We start from the raw sequence: 12,950 nt of genomic DNA on the forward strand, positions 1-12,950 counted from the left end.
GTTTCATGTAAGAAACTCCACTTCGATCCTAAAGAATACCCTGAAGGAGCCACAATGGGCTCCAATTTCATGGGATGCATTCCTGTGGTATATGAAAAGCTTCTTTTTTGTAAAGGTACATATGTATTACAGACACTGCATTTTTAACAGATACATATGAAAAGCGCACAACATTTTAACAGGTGAAGAATCCTGTGCCACATTCACACCATACATTTAAAGCACTATGAGACCATTTAACAAATCATCATCATCACTTTTAATTTGTATAGCGTCTTTCTATCTTACAATACCCAAGACGGTTTACAAGCCGAAGAAACAAAGAATGTATACCCTATAAAAATCTAATGCCATACAAAAATGTGACAATAAAACGTAACTTTAAAATAAGCAACCTCCATCAAATAGTCCAGAGTCGTTCGTGACTGGACTTAACTGCCAGGGGTCCTTTACCTTTTTTTACATCAAATCAAGTAACATTCAACAATCGTTGGAATGGTATGGAAATTATACTTCCCACCAAATAATTCTGGGAAGTGTAATCTGTTATGGGTGTTGACAGTTGCTAGGAAGAGCTGTGGGCCCTGAGGCAGTGAACAGTCTGTGACCAGAATAGCTGAGCTGTACAGCTGAGGCTCCAATACTTTGGCCACCTCATGAGAACAGAAGACTCCCTGGAAAAGACCCTGATGTTGGGAAAGATTGAGGGCACAAGAAGAAGGGGATGATGGAGGACGAAATGGTTGGATGGTGTTCTTGAAGCTACCAGCATGAGTTTGACCAAACTGTGGGAGGCAGTGGAAGACAGGAGTGCCTGGCGTGCTCTGGTCCATGGGGTCACGAAGAGTCGGACACTACTAAACGACTAAACAACAACAACAACAACACAGATCAACAAGTGTCAATCAATCAACCTTTACTGAGGTCAAAGACCAGACAGGATCAACAAGTGTTGTTGTTGGGGGGGCTTTTCTTTTTTCTTTTTTTAAACAAGATCACACACCAGTTAATTGCAAGCAGCAATATGGGAAAGCATTCATTTGCCTGTGCTGAATTCTCCAGAGGAAGCCACTTCACCCAGGTTCTCAGCACGCCATCTGGATCTTGTTCATTGGCTCTTGTATCAGCTATTACAACAAAACGTGGGAAATGTGAAAGATCACAGAGAGAAGAGAAATGGGGTGGCAGACCACCCCCATCTTCTTCCCACACCCCTCTAGCCTGAGCTGCTCCTTCTGTACTCAGCCACTTGGCCGATCCACCTTGTCCTAACCTCAGCAGCTTGATGGCTATGGGAGAGGCCTAGGGGAAAGTTCACCACTGTTTTTCAGTATGTATTGACAAATTGGACAATCTCATTTCATTTCCTTTTCTCAAGTATCTGCCACATTTCATCATCAGTTTTCCATTTTTTAAAAAAATAAATAAATATACCGTATTTTTCACCCTATAGGACGCACTTTTCCCCATCCAAAAATGAAGGGGAAATGTGTGTGCGTCCTATGGGGCGAATGCAGGTTTTCGCTGAAGCTTGGAGAGCGAGAGGGGTCGGTGCGCACCGACTCCTCTCGCTCTCCAGGCTTCAGGAAGCTATCAGCAAGCCTGGGGAGCCTGCGGGAGTTCCCGCAGGGCTCCCTAGGCTGCGGATAGCAGCCTGCTGCCCGGAGCGCGGGGCGCGTTGAAGCAGCGCGCCCCGCGCTTCGGGCATATATCCGCGGCTGGAGGGGGGAATAATTTTCTTTCTCTTTATTTTCCCCCCAAAAAACTAGGTGCGTCCTATGGGCCGGTGTGTCCTATAGGGCAAAAAATACGGTAAATTTTCATGTCCATTGCTCCTAATATATGTACTTATTGCAAGCAATTTCCCCGAATATGATGCATGTTAATATGCTATTCTTATAAATAAAAGCATTTTTGCATGCACTGCCAATATGTATATATTTTTGGAGCTGGAGAAATGTATTGCAAAATTCAGAGATATATGATTGTTCTGGAGGAGCGTTGCCTTGTAGTTCACATATTGGCACAAGAAGTGTGGATTTCATGCAGGTTCTTATTAAAATGCAAGTTGAAATAATTTCTCTCCCACCCCTCTTTTTCAGGAAGAGTATACACCACTATGCACACTGGAGGTAGCTTTCTTTCCCACACCCACCACCCATTGCTATCTCAATTTTCCTCACTGATTGCCTGAAGCTACAAATCAGTATCGCCATCACCATATATATTACTAGCGTGGCCGAGCAACTTTCCTTCTGTAGCCAAAAAACCAACACACATGAAAGAGAGATATCAGCAGATGTTGAGGAAACCTGGAGTCTGTAGATATACAGTGGTGCCCCGCAAGACGAATGCCTCGCAAGACGAAAAACTTGCTAGACGAAAGAGTTTTCCGTTTTTTGAGTCGTTCCGCAAGACGAATTTCCCTATGGGCTTGCTTCGCAAGACGAAACGTCTTGCGAGTTCTTGCGAGTTTGTTTCCTTTTTCTTAAAGCCGCTAAGCCGTTAATAGCCGCTAAGCCGCTAATAGCCGTGCTTCGCAAGACGAAAAAACCGCAAGACGAAGAGACTCGCGGAACGGATTAATTTCGTCTTGCAAGGCACCACTGTACAAGTTGTAGAGTTGCAAAACGTTCAGAAAAGAAGAATGAAAGGAGAATGATCCAGGGTGTGGAGCGACTTTCCTTTGCAGAAATAGTTGCAGTATTTGGGACTTTCTAGTTTAGATACAAGATGAAGCAGAGGTGATGTGACAGATGTTTTTTAAAACATGCTTGGCATGGAGAACCTGGATAGCAAAGAGTTTTTCTTGTTCGCTTACGGCACTAGAACTCTTGGGCATCAAATAAAGCTGAATTTGGAAGATTTGGGACAGATTTTTAAAAAAAGTACTTCAGCCATGCATAGTTAAACTGTGGAACTCACTCCCAAAGCTATATTGGATGGCTTCAAAAGAGATTTAAACAAATTTTGGGAGGAGAAGGCTATCAAGAGCAACTAAAGTAGAACAGTTCCTAGATGAGAATTATCCATATAACTATATTGATAAGCAATTCAGCCTTTTGAGGTGTAGCTCCGAGGGCCTTCTGGTAGTTCCCTCAATGCGAGAAGTGAGATTACAGGGAACCAGGCAGAGGGCCTTCTCAGTAGTGGCACCCGCCCTGTGGAATGCCCATATGTCAAGGAAATAAACAACTACCTGACTTTTAGAAGATATCTGAAGGCAGCCCGTTTAGGGAAGTTTTTAATGTTTGATGTTTTATCGCCTTTTTAATATTCTGTTGGAAGCCGCCCAGAGTGGCTGGGGAGGCCCAGCCAAATGGGCGGGGTATAAGTAATAAATTATTATATATTTACAATGGTGCCTTTGGTTATGAACTTAATTCGTTCTGGAGGACCATTCTTAACCTGAAACCGTTCTTAACCTGAGGTAATGCTTTAGCTAATGGGGCCTCCCGCTGCTGCTGCGACATCGGTGTGCTATTTCTGTTCTCATCCTGGGGCAAAGTTCTTAACCCGAGGTACTACTTCCGGGTTAGCAGAGTCTGTAACCCAAGTGTATATAACCCGAGGTACCACTGTAGTATTATTATTATTATTATTATTATTATTATTATTATTACTACTACTACTACTATTAATATTGTGAGTTCACGTGCAGGACAGACATGCAGTAAACAAATAAAGCCAAGGATGAATCACAACGTAGTCCGGTTTGCACGTAACACTAAGCCAAACCATGGCATTAAACAGACAACTATGTAGGCTCCCAAAGAGGAGGCTGTGGTCGCTTTGCTTCTCTTGTCAGTTGTCCTGCTGTTGTAATCCTGCGAGCTAAGCTGTGTTTTGGCTTAGCATGACATCTGACTCCCTCCAATATTTATCAGATGAAAATAGGGACATTCTATTCTACATCAGGAAGCTTCTCCTGAGTTTGACCTGCTGGACACATATATTTCATATATGTGCATATACATCTGTCGCCTTGAGCCAATTGCAACTTCTCTGCCTAAACTACCTCACAGGATTGTGGTAAAGAAACAATGTGCAAGGGAAGGCATCATGTACAGCACGTTCAACAGATGAATGGAATGAAATACAATGTTAGCTGTAAGCTGCCTTGAGTCCCTGTCAGGGAAAAAGGCAGGTAATGACGACGACGACAACAACAACAACAACAACAACAACAACAACAACAACAACAACAAGAATGATCAGGAACATACCAGAGAGTAAAACAACAACAACAACAACAACAACAACAAGAATGATCAGGAACATACCAGAGAGTAAATCCCATTGCACTCAGTGGGACTTAGGTCTGAGAAAAATTGCTTAGGATTGCAGTGTAAGGCTGCAGAGTTACTAGGGAGTAAGCTCCATTGAATACAGTGGGGCTCACTTCTGAGTAGCCATGGCTCACGGTATAAGGCTGCCCTTACAATAAAGGAATAAACACTCTGTGCATTTCCTAAAAGAAATGGCTGGCTGCTGATGAATTGCAATTAAAGAATTTTAAGTGGATTGGTTTCTAAATTCTAGGAAGGGCTTCATATGCCAGTTTCACCACTTCTTTCATTTGGTGCAGGTATTTTACTTTCAGTTTAAACAGGACTCTGTTTTCGCATACGCGCGCGCGCGCACACACACACACACACACACAGAAGTCTCCTGTTTTCTAAAAGGACAGGGGGCTGTCTGATCTCTCCACCACTTTTAACTGAAACAAGAAGGGAAGGAAAAAGCACAACCAGCACAGCTTCTAGATTTAGGTAGGTAGCCGTGTTGCTCTGACGCAGTCGAAATATATATAAAAAATTGTCCAGTAGCACCTTAGAGACTAAGTGCAGCTTCTGTAATTCTGAGACTGTCCTTGGAAAACCAGGACACTTGGAGACCTGGGCTTGAGGTTTAGCTCTCTCCAGGCAAAACATGAACTGCAACCAAAGTTTGTCCTATGATTTACAGCTTTGTGTATTCAACAGGTTCAGTTTGGGTAAGGTCTTCTCCATTTCCTTGCTGCTTATTTTAGGAAATCTCAACACAAGTTTCTGTACATGGTCAGTGGATTCCTCAAAGGTTTCCACTGGTTTGAGGCAAGACAGCATTTTGTAATAAGCGCAACATTTCCTTTTAATTTAAATGGGAGGAGGCAACACAAATCAACTGAACAAATCACCTCCAGCTCTTTCCCACAAGAGATTTGTGACTAAGTGCTCTGTTTGTGGGGCTTGCTAGGGATATTTCCCAACTGGATTGGGGAAGGGAACAGCAAGTTGCTTCATGCTTTAGGTGAGAGGCTACATTTTCCCGTGTAACAAGATCAACAACATTAACACCCACTTGGGATACGGTAGATCTTTTCATGACTATGATGCTCATCTGGCCAAGCAAGCATATGAAATTTACATGAAATCTAAGCTTTCCATGCATGAAAGATAACACCATATTTTTGGAGACTACAATATATGTAAAATTGTAAACTCAGCCCTGAATGGAACAATCAAACCAGTACTGCTATTGCAGAAGAGGACATTTAATTGTGGGGTAATTAAGCAATGGTGCAATTAGTCCATTGGAAACAAGGCACAATTTTTCAGGTCCAAGTCCAATTTGCTACCTATGTTTGCACTTCAAAGAAAAAGCAGTGCCCTCCCCCAAAATGTAGGAGAGACAGTAATAGATTTGCATTTATTTAGTTACATAAAACAAAGTAATGTTCAGCAAGTAAGAAAGTTAATTCAGTAGAAATGCTGCTTAAAAGCAAGAAGACAGTCTGTAACTGTGACCGAAACTGCAGTGTAAATATTGTTTTGAAATAGTTATGAAGTGCACTACTGATTCTTAACAGCAAAAGCCACCTTTAATATTTTCCTTTTAATTGACTCTTACATAGACATGTCAGCAGGATAGATAAGAATCCATAAAAAAAATTATTTATTTAAATAAATAAATTCATTTCATTTATTTATTTATTTAAATAAATTCATTTCATTTATTTATTTAAATAAATTCATTTCATTTCATTTATTTATTTATTTATTTAAATAAATAAATTCATTTTATTTATTTATTTAAATAAATTAATTAATTTCATTTATTTAAATGAGGGTTTTGGTCGGTTTTTAGTAAAAAATGCAGTGCCTTTTTAAAAAAAAGTTTAAAAGGAAATTTAGATCTAATGCAGATTAGCTTTACAGACTTCCGGGTTGGCGCCATCGCCGAATGGCGGACTCCCTCCGAGCTCCGGAGGGAGCCGGCTCGGCAGGGGCTGGGTCCTACCGCGCCGGCGACGCGGGGACCCTTAAAAACCACGGGCACGGGGCCCGTGGACATGGGGACTCGGCTGGTACCGTCAGCGCCCTCCCGACTCGTGAAGGAGCCTTTTTAAAGGCTACGGATCGGGTGCCTGGGAGTGGCGTGGTACTTTGAGTCTATCGCTTCCCCTGCCGAGTGCAGCCGCATGCCATTCGTCGGAGAGCGCTGGCTTCTTCCATTTGAAATTCGGACATTTAACAAAAACCCGTGAGTAATTGGGTAACCGGGTACAAAAGGAGGAAAAAAAAAGGAATTTTTTTTTCGGATTCGGCACGAGCGGGGGGGATCTAAAAAGGTAGATTTACAATTTATACTTTAATCTCTCAACACTGAGTCATAACCATTATCAAAGACCATGCGGTGTAAGCATATGAATATCTTACTCAAATGTATGCCATACTAAGCTTAATGGGATTTATGCCCCAGGTAAGTACGCATGGTATGGTACCCTTAGTTAAAGGCTAACACTGTAGAATAATGTTGCTTGTTCCTGGAATTGCATTGCCTCCAGCACATTTACAACGTGTTCTATATCCATTTTATCTGCTTTTCCCAGAGTCCTCATCTCATAAGGTCAATCTCTGCCAGCATTTTGAATTATTCTGAGCAATTCAGCTCCCCCTTTGTGCTGGGCTCGGGGCTGGACTGGGCAGAGGTGTCCCTCCACCTAGTCATGCTAGGCTTAACCTACTGCCACCCGCGGGACGGGGGGAAAGCAGGTATTAGCATTACTCCACTGGTACTGCGCTGTCCCTTCCGCCTAGTGAATGTGCAGGCGAGTGTGCTGTCTGTATGATTCCTGCTGCTGGCAGCCAATGGAAAGCCCCCAAGCAGGTCTTTCCAGGGGTGAGGTGGAGCCAGCTCAGGATCCATTTCGTTCTGAGCCATTGTTGTGCCCAAACCATGTCCAAATGTTGCACCAACTTCAGGCTGGCATGATCTACTTGCCCCCCCTTCTGTCCTGGCCACCATATGCAGGTCTGTGGCAGTGGACATGTCTCGTACAGTGGTGCCTCGCAAGACGAAATTAATTCGTTCCGCAAGTTTTTTCTTCTTGCGAGTTTTTCGTCTTGCGATGCACGGTTTCCCATAGGAATGCATTGAAAATCAATTAATGCGTTCCTAGGGAAACCGACTTCAGACCAGGTCCGGGGACAGTCTGTCCCCCGACCTCTTCTGAAGGCTGGGGGGGGGGACAAGGGCTTTTCTTCCCACCCACCCCAGCATTTTAAAAAAACCCGGGACAGCGGAGGGCTTCTCCGCTGTCCGGGGCGATCTTAAAATGCTGGCGGGCGGCATTTTAAAATCGCCCCGGGACAGCGGAGGACTTCTCCGCTGTCCGGGGCGATTTAAAAGCCCCTGGGAAGGCAGGCGGGGGGGACAAAGACTTTTGCCCCCCGCCAGCCTTCAGAAGAGGTCCTGGACCTCTTCTGAAGGCTGGCGGGGGGCGAATGTCTTTGTCCCCCCCGCCTGCCTTCAAAAGCTGTCCGGCCAAGGCTTCGCGGACCTCTCCGCGAGCAGCGGCAGCGCTGCCGCTGTTTGCGGAGAGTTGTCGGCATGCCGAAGCCTGCGCGCGCTGAGATCAGCGCGCCCAGGCTTCGCGGACCTCTCCGCGAGCAGCGGCAGCGCTGCCGCTGCTTGCGGAGAGTTGCCGGCATGCCGAAGCCTGCGCGCGCTGAGATCAGCGCGCCCAGGCTTCGCGGACCTCTCCTGCCTTCAAAAGCCGTCCGGGATAGCGGGAAGCGCTTCCCTGCTATCCCGGACTGCTTTTAAAATGCTGGCGGTGGGGAGCAAAGCCTTTCGGCCCCCGCCAGCCTTCCTGGACCTCTTCTGAAGGCCGGAGGGGGGGGAAAGGCTTTGCTCCCCACCGCTAGCATTTAAAAGAGGTCCCCGGAGATTTCCCTATGGGCTTTCGTCTTGCGAAGCAAGCCCATAGGGAAATTCGTTTTGCGAAGCGCCTCCAAAACAGAAAACCCTTTCGTCTAGCGGGTTTTCCGTCTTGCGAGGCGTTCGTCTTGCGGGGTACCACTGTATTGTACAATTTCTCCCCACTTTACCACTTTAGCTAATGAGGCCTCCTCCTGCTGCCACACCGCCGGAGCACAATTTCTGTTCTCATCCTGAAGCAAAGTTCTTAACCCGAGGTACTATTTCTGGGTTAGTGCAGTCTGTAACCTGAAGCGTATGTAACCAGAGGTACCACTGTATAAATGACATAAAATATATACTCAAATTATTCAAGATATACTCAAGATATTGCAAGCATTGGGATCCCAGAGATGCCACCCTGTACCTCACAAGTGGCAGCACCACAATTCTGGTCGGACAATTGCTGTGGTCTATTGGGATTCTACCTCCTTTACTGGGAACTCTGTTGGACAGCCAATTATGAGTCCACATACTTGATGCTGGGTGTCAGAGACAGAAGAGAGCACAAAAGGGGGAACCTGTGGCCCTCCATATGCTGTTGGGACTCAAGCACCAATCATCCCCAACCAACATGGCCAATTGTCAGGGATGATGGGAGTTGTAGTCCATCAACACCTGCAGGGCCACAGGTTCCCCATCCCTGTAATGTAAATTCTGCTGGTAACCCATCCTCTTGTTCGGCTAATTTTTGACTTTCAATGGCTTCTAAATGGCATAGGGGCGAGGGACCGATTAGAATGGTCTTCTGCCAGAGGCTAATTGATCCAAATGACTTCCTAGCCGTCCTTTATGTCAGGGACAGAAGCCGCCCATGCTAGAATAAGAAACCGATGACTCTGCCCAGTGTGGTGGTGAGCCACCAGAATTGCTTCTTGACATGTTGTCCTAGTAATGAAGTATTCTCAGACTCTGGGATGGCATTGTGCAACAGGCTGGCCACTGGACTCTACTGGACAGGAAGGCGACTGTAACTGTCATGGAAATAGTCAAGCGAGCACTGTGGTCTTGCTGATTACCTTGGAGATATACATATACATATACATATACACACACAATTTCAACATAGCAAATTATCAAAACAAATCATCTTCATTATTCCTCACCTTTTTTCCCTCCCTCCCCCCGTGACTTTCCTCAGCTCCTCTCTCTGATTTCTCATTCAATGTTAACTTCTGCATATGATAAAGCTGTATACATTCTTATATTATCTATCTTCTATGTTATCCCTCAATAAATTTGTGTATGTTTATTCAAAACCTGCCAAGGAGTCCAATTCATTTTGTTGTCTTTTTAAAAAAATTGTGAAGGGTTCCCATTCTTCTTTGAAGTCACAGTTGTCCTTGTCTCGTAATTTGCATGTCAATTTCGCCAGTTCTGCATAGTTCATCAATTTCTCTTGCCACTGTTCTTTTGTCGTGGTTTCTTCATTCTTCCATCCTTGTGCAATCAAGACTCTTGCTGCTGTTGTAGCATACATAAGTAAGTTCTTTCTCTTCCTTGGCAGCTTTCAACATCCTTCTGGGAAGCCTCACAGTGCTGACACGGGGTGGGAGAGACACTATGTTGAAGTGACTCTGGTCATTCATCAACATTATTCTGGAGAAAGGGTGGGGAACTGTTTTCAACGGTGCCACTCCAACCCACTGGGCCAGATAACAATGGGAGGCAATGCCAGAGGCCAAAAAAAAAAAAAAAAAAAAGGTGAGTGGAGCAATTGACCTTTGTACAGTAGGGTACATTTCACCCTTGCAATCCTCGCCTGCTTATTCCATCTTGGCAAGCAAGAGATATTATTACAAGACATATAGATATATTCAAGACCACCTTCCAGCCAGGAAGAACTACAGGAGGGCATGCAGTAGGGCCAAAAAAGCTGTAGCCTGGGAAGAGTCCTGAGGGCCACACCTTGCTGTCTAGATCCAGCTCCCTGAAACTCAATGACTGTTGGAGCTAGATGTCACTAGATTCAACCAAGCAACAGACAATCCCAGCTCAGCACTTTGCAAGTCTAGGGCTGTCTACATAAAGAGTGCACTAAGTAAGATTCTTTCCAGGAAGGAACATACAGGCTATGCTTTTCTCAAGCGACATTCTCCAGGGCAATCCTGTTTGCATATGATAAAACAGCACAGCAAAAACAGACAACCAATTGCTTTGGTAATGTAATATATTTGGGTATCGAATTAAATATCTAACATTGTATGAATCTGCCTCCCACACTGTTTGATCTTAGATGTGTCTTCCTTGTCAATGCTTGGGCTTGGGGGAATGGTACAATGTTCTCAGACATTTTCAAGAGCTCAACGCAGGTTAGCCTCCCGCTATATAAAATGCAAGGTTACCCAGACCATGATGGAGGTGTGTGCAAAAAAATTCCACTAAATCAGTGATAGAAGTACAGAAAGGATTATACCGTCTAATCTCAATGCTGTCACAAGAGCTGAGCCACTTGACACTGTTTGACTATGGTCACCTGCACAGCTAGTTTGGGGTGTTCGGAAGAAAGCCCAACATTTTGAATCAACCAACACCCAGGTCTTCTTGAAAAAGCCTACTCCAGTCCATAATTGCGGCACAGCCACCAGCTTCTACTAGACTTCTACTAGAAGTGTATGAACTACTGCATGGGTAGCCTGTGTGGTGTTCTTCAGGTGTCCCTGGACTACAGTTCTCATCTTAGGTTGCTGGGGAGTGGGGAGTCGGCCAGCAAAGTTCCTCCCAGTCCAAGTGAGCCTACCTTGCTCAGCCCCACGCTCGGAGGAAGGCTGTGGGAACTGGCGCCATGACTACAACCCCACCGAAATAATAACAACAACAACTTTTATTTATACCCCACCCTCCCTGGCCAAAGTTGGGCTCAGGGTTGCTAATATCAGATATATAACATTGGTATAAAATTGAACAATAATTAAATTACCTCCTAAAAACAGGTCAAAATCAAATTGAAGTCTAATTAGATGGCTTTCCGCAGGGTTAGGGTTGGAAAAAGTAAGTAACATGGGAAGTTAACCAGATTGAATAAGCTTGCAAAAGTAGTTGAAGGCAGCTTCCAAAGAGGCTGGACAGCTGGGGTGGGGAAGAGACAAGCAGGAGAGGGCTTTCTCTTCACAAACCCTTCCATTCTCATGGGTGATCTGACTTCTCACCCTCTTATCTAATGTTTTCTACTCTACTGTCCCTTTGCTGCTCTTCAGTAATGAGGTTTCGGTGTTGCATTTAGTATAAAAATGTATAAACCACCCTCAATCCAAAACTGGATTTCAGGGCTAAATACGAATAACTTTAAAATTACAAAAACTTTATAATATGAACTAACATTACAATTAAGAGGGATTTCAGAATGCTTTCTTTTTAAGTGTTCTGTTCTACTTTATACTTATGTTTACATTTCCAGATTTGCTTTTTTCACAATATTGGTCTCAACCATCCTCATAAACATGATGGGAGATGGATGATTCCCTTTTCACAAAAAGGGAGAGAAACTTTGAGCGAGCGTAGTCCATAGGTTCAGCTGGGATTCCACCCTTAAATCTAATATTCCCTCTACTGCACCTCATTGTTCTAATTATTTGTAATACGCTTAAGAGCAAGCTCTAGTGCCTTCTTAAAACAGCAGCAATTCTCAGCTATTACAATGGAAAAATCCTATTGCCATGCTTAAAACTGGAAATTGCATTCAGTATCAATTTCACCTGAAAAACGAGATATTCATGTGCGGTAGCTTCCCATACACTCCCTGCTTACATCACTGACATGCAAAAAGATTTCCCAATTTGTACCTAAGCAAAGCATGGTGCTTAAGTCTCCACAACGTGCCAATGCAAAGTTGCTGAAGATAATCACAAAGATTAAGAAATGTTATCTCCTGCTACTTTCCCACTAGGCATATCACAAAAATACATTGTGCAGTGACAAAATGCTTTCAAATGAGAAATAATGGTACAATTTATTATGTAGATAACTCCTTGCCCTCCTTATATCTTCTTTCCAGGAAGAAACATTTCTGGTATGGGAAATACATTCTTTCCAAACCACAATATTTTGCAGTTTGAGATGTGTGATTTTCTCTTTGAAGCAGGTCATTTCAAACTTTCCATTTCTCTCTCTTATTTCTCAACTGGCATAATTTATTATTACTATTATTTGTTCGCAGAATATGTACCTTCTCCTCCAACAAAAATGCTCCCAGCTGGCTTACGTACAGTCAGTTAGAACAAGGCAATCCCTGCCTACAGGCTTACAACCTAAGGGGAAAGGGTCAGGGAGGGGAGAAGTGGGGAAGAGATAATCAAATTCAAGCCAGTTTTTAAACAGTTGTTCTCAAAGACCAGCTGGCCCAGTTCAGGGGTAGGAGGTGCTCAAGAGACCTGGTCTGTTACAGCAGAGCTGATGGAGTAAGTTCTGCTTCCTGTATCTCCCACTGGGACAATCTAATACAACACTGCTCCCAGGTGACAGTTGAAAAAGTGAGTTCTGCTTCCCAACTACATTCAGAGTTTACCCCATTGCATTTTGGGCTTCACTGCAGCCTACTGCACCCCAGTGCTGCTCCCCTCCCAGTAATTCTCCTTGCCTCTTACCTGTTTCTCTTTCTTCCTTGCTCCAAGTAAACCTGTTGGTCCAGGCTTTTCCTGTGGAATCTTTGCAGAGATTTACTTCTGTATATACTAAGTTGCCCAATGTTTTGTAAGAAACTCAGTAAG

General features: G+C 44.1%; 1 protein-coding gene across 3 annotated transcripts in view; it reads right to left on the bottom strand.

Annotated features, from left to right (window-relative positions):
• Positions 1-12,950, bottom strand: part of LOC308462571 (ceramide synthase 3-like) — an 84,293-nt gene that overhangs the window by 54,895 nt on the left and 16,448 nt on the right. The window lies entirely within an intron of this gene.

The sequence above is a fragment of the Podarcis pityusensis genome, assembly GCF_964106645.2.
Source record: "Podarcis pityusensis genome assembly, chromosome: 14".
Taxonomy (NCBI): Eukaryota; Metazoa; Chordata; class Lepidosauria; order Squamata; family Lacertidae; genus Podarcis; species Podarcis pityusensis.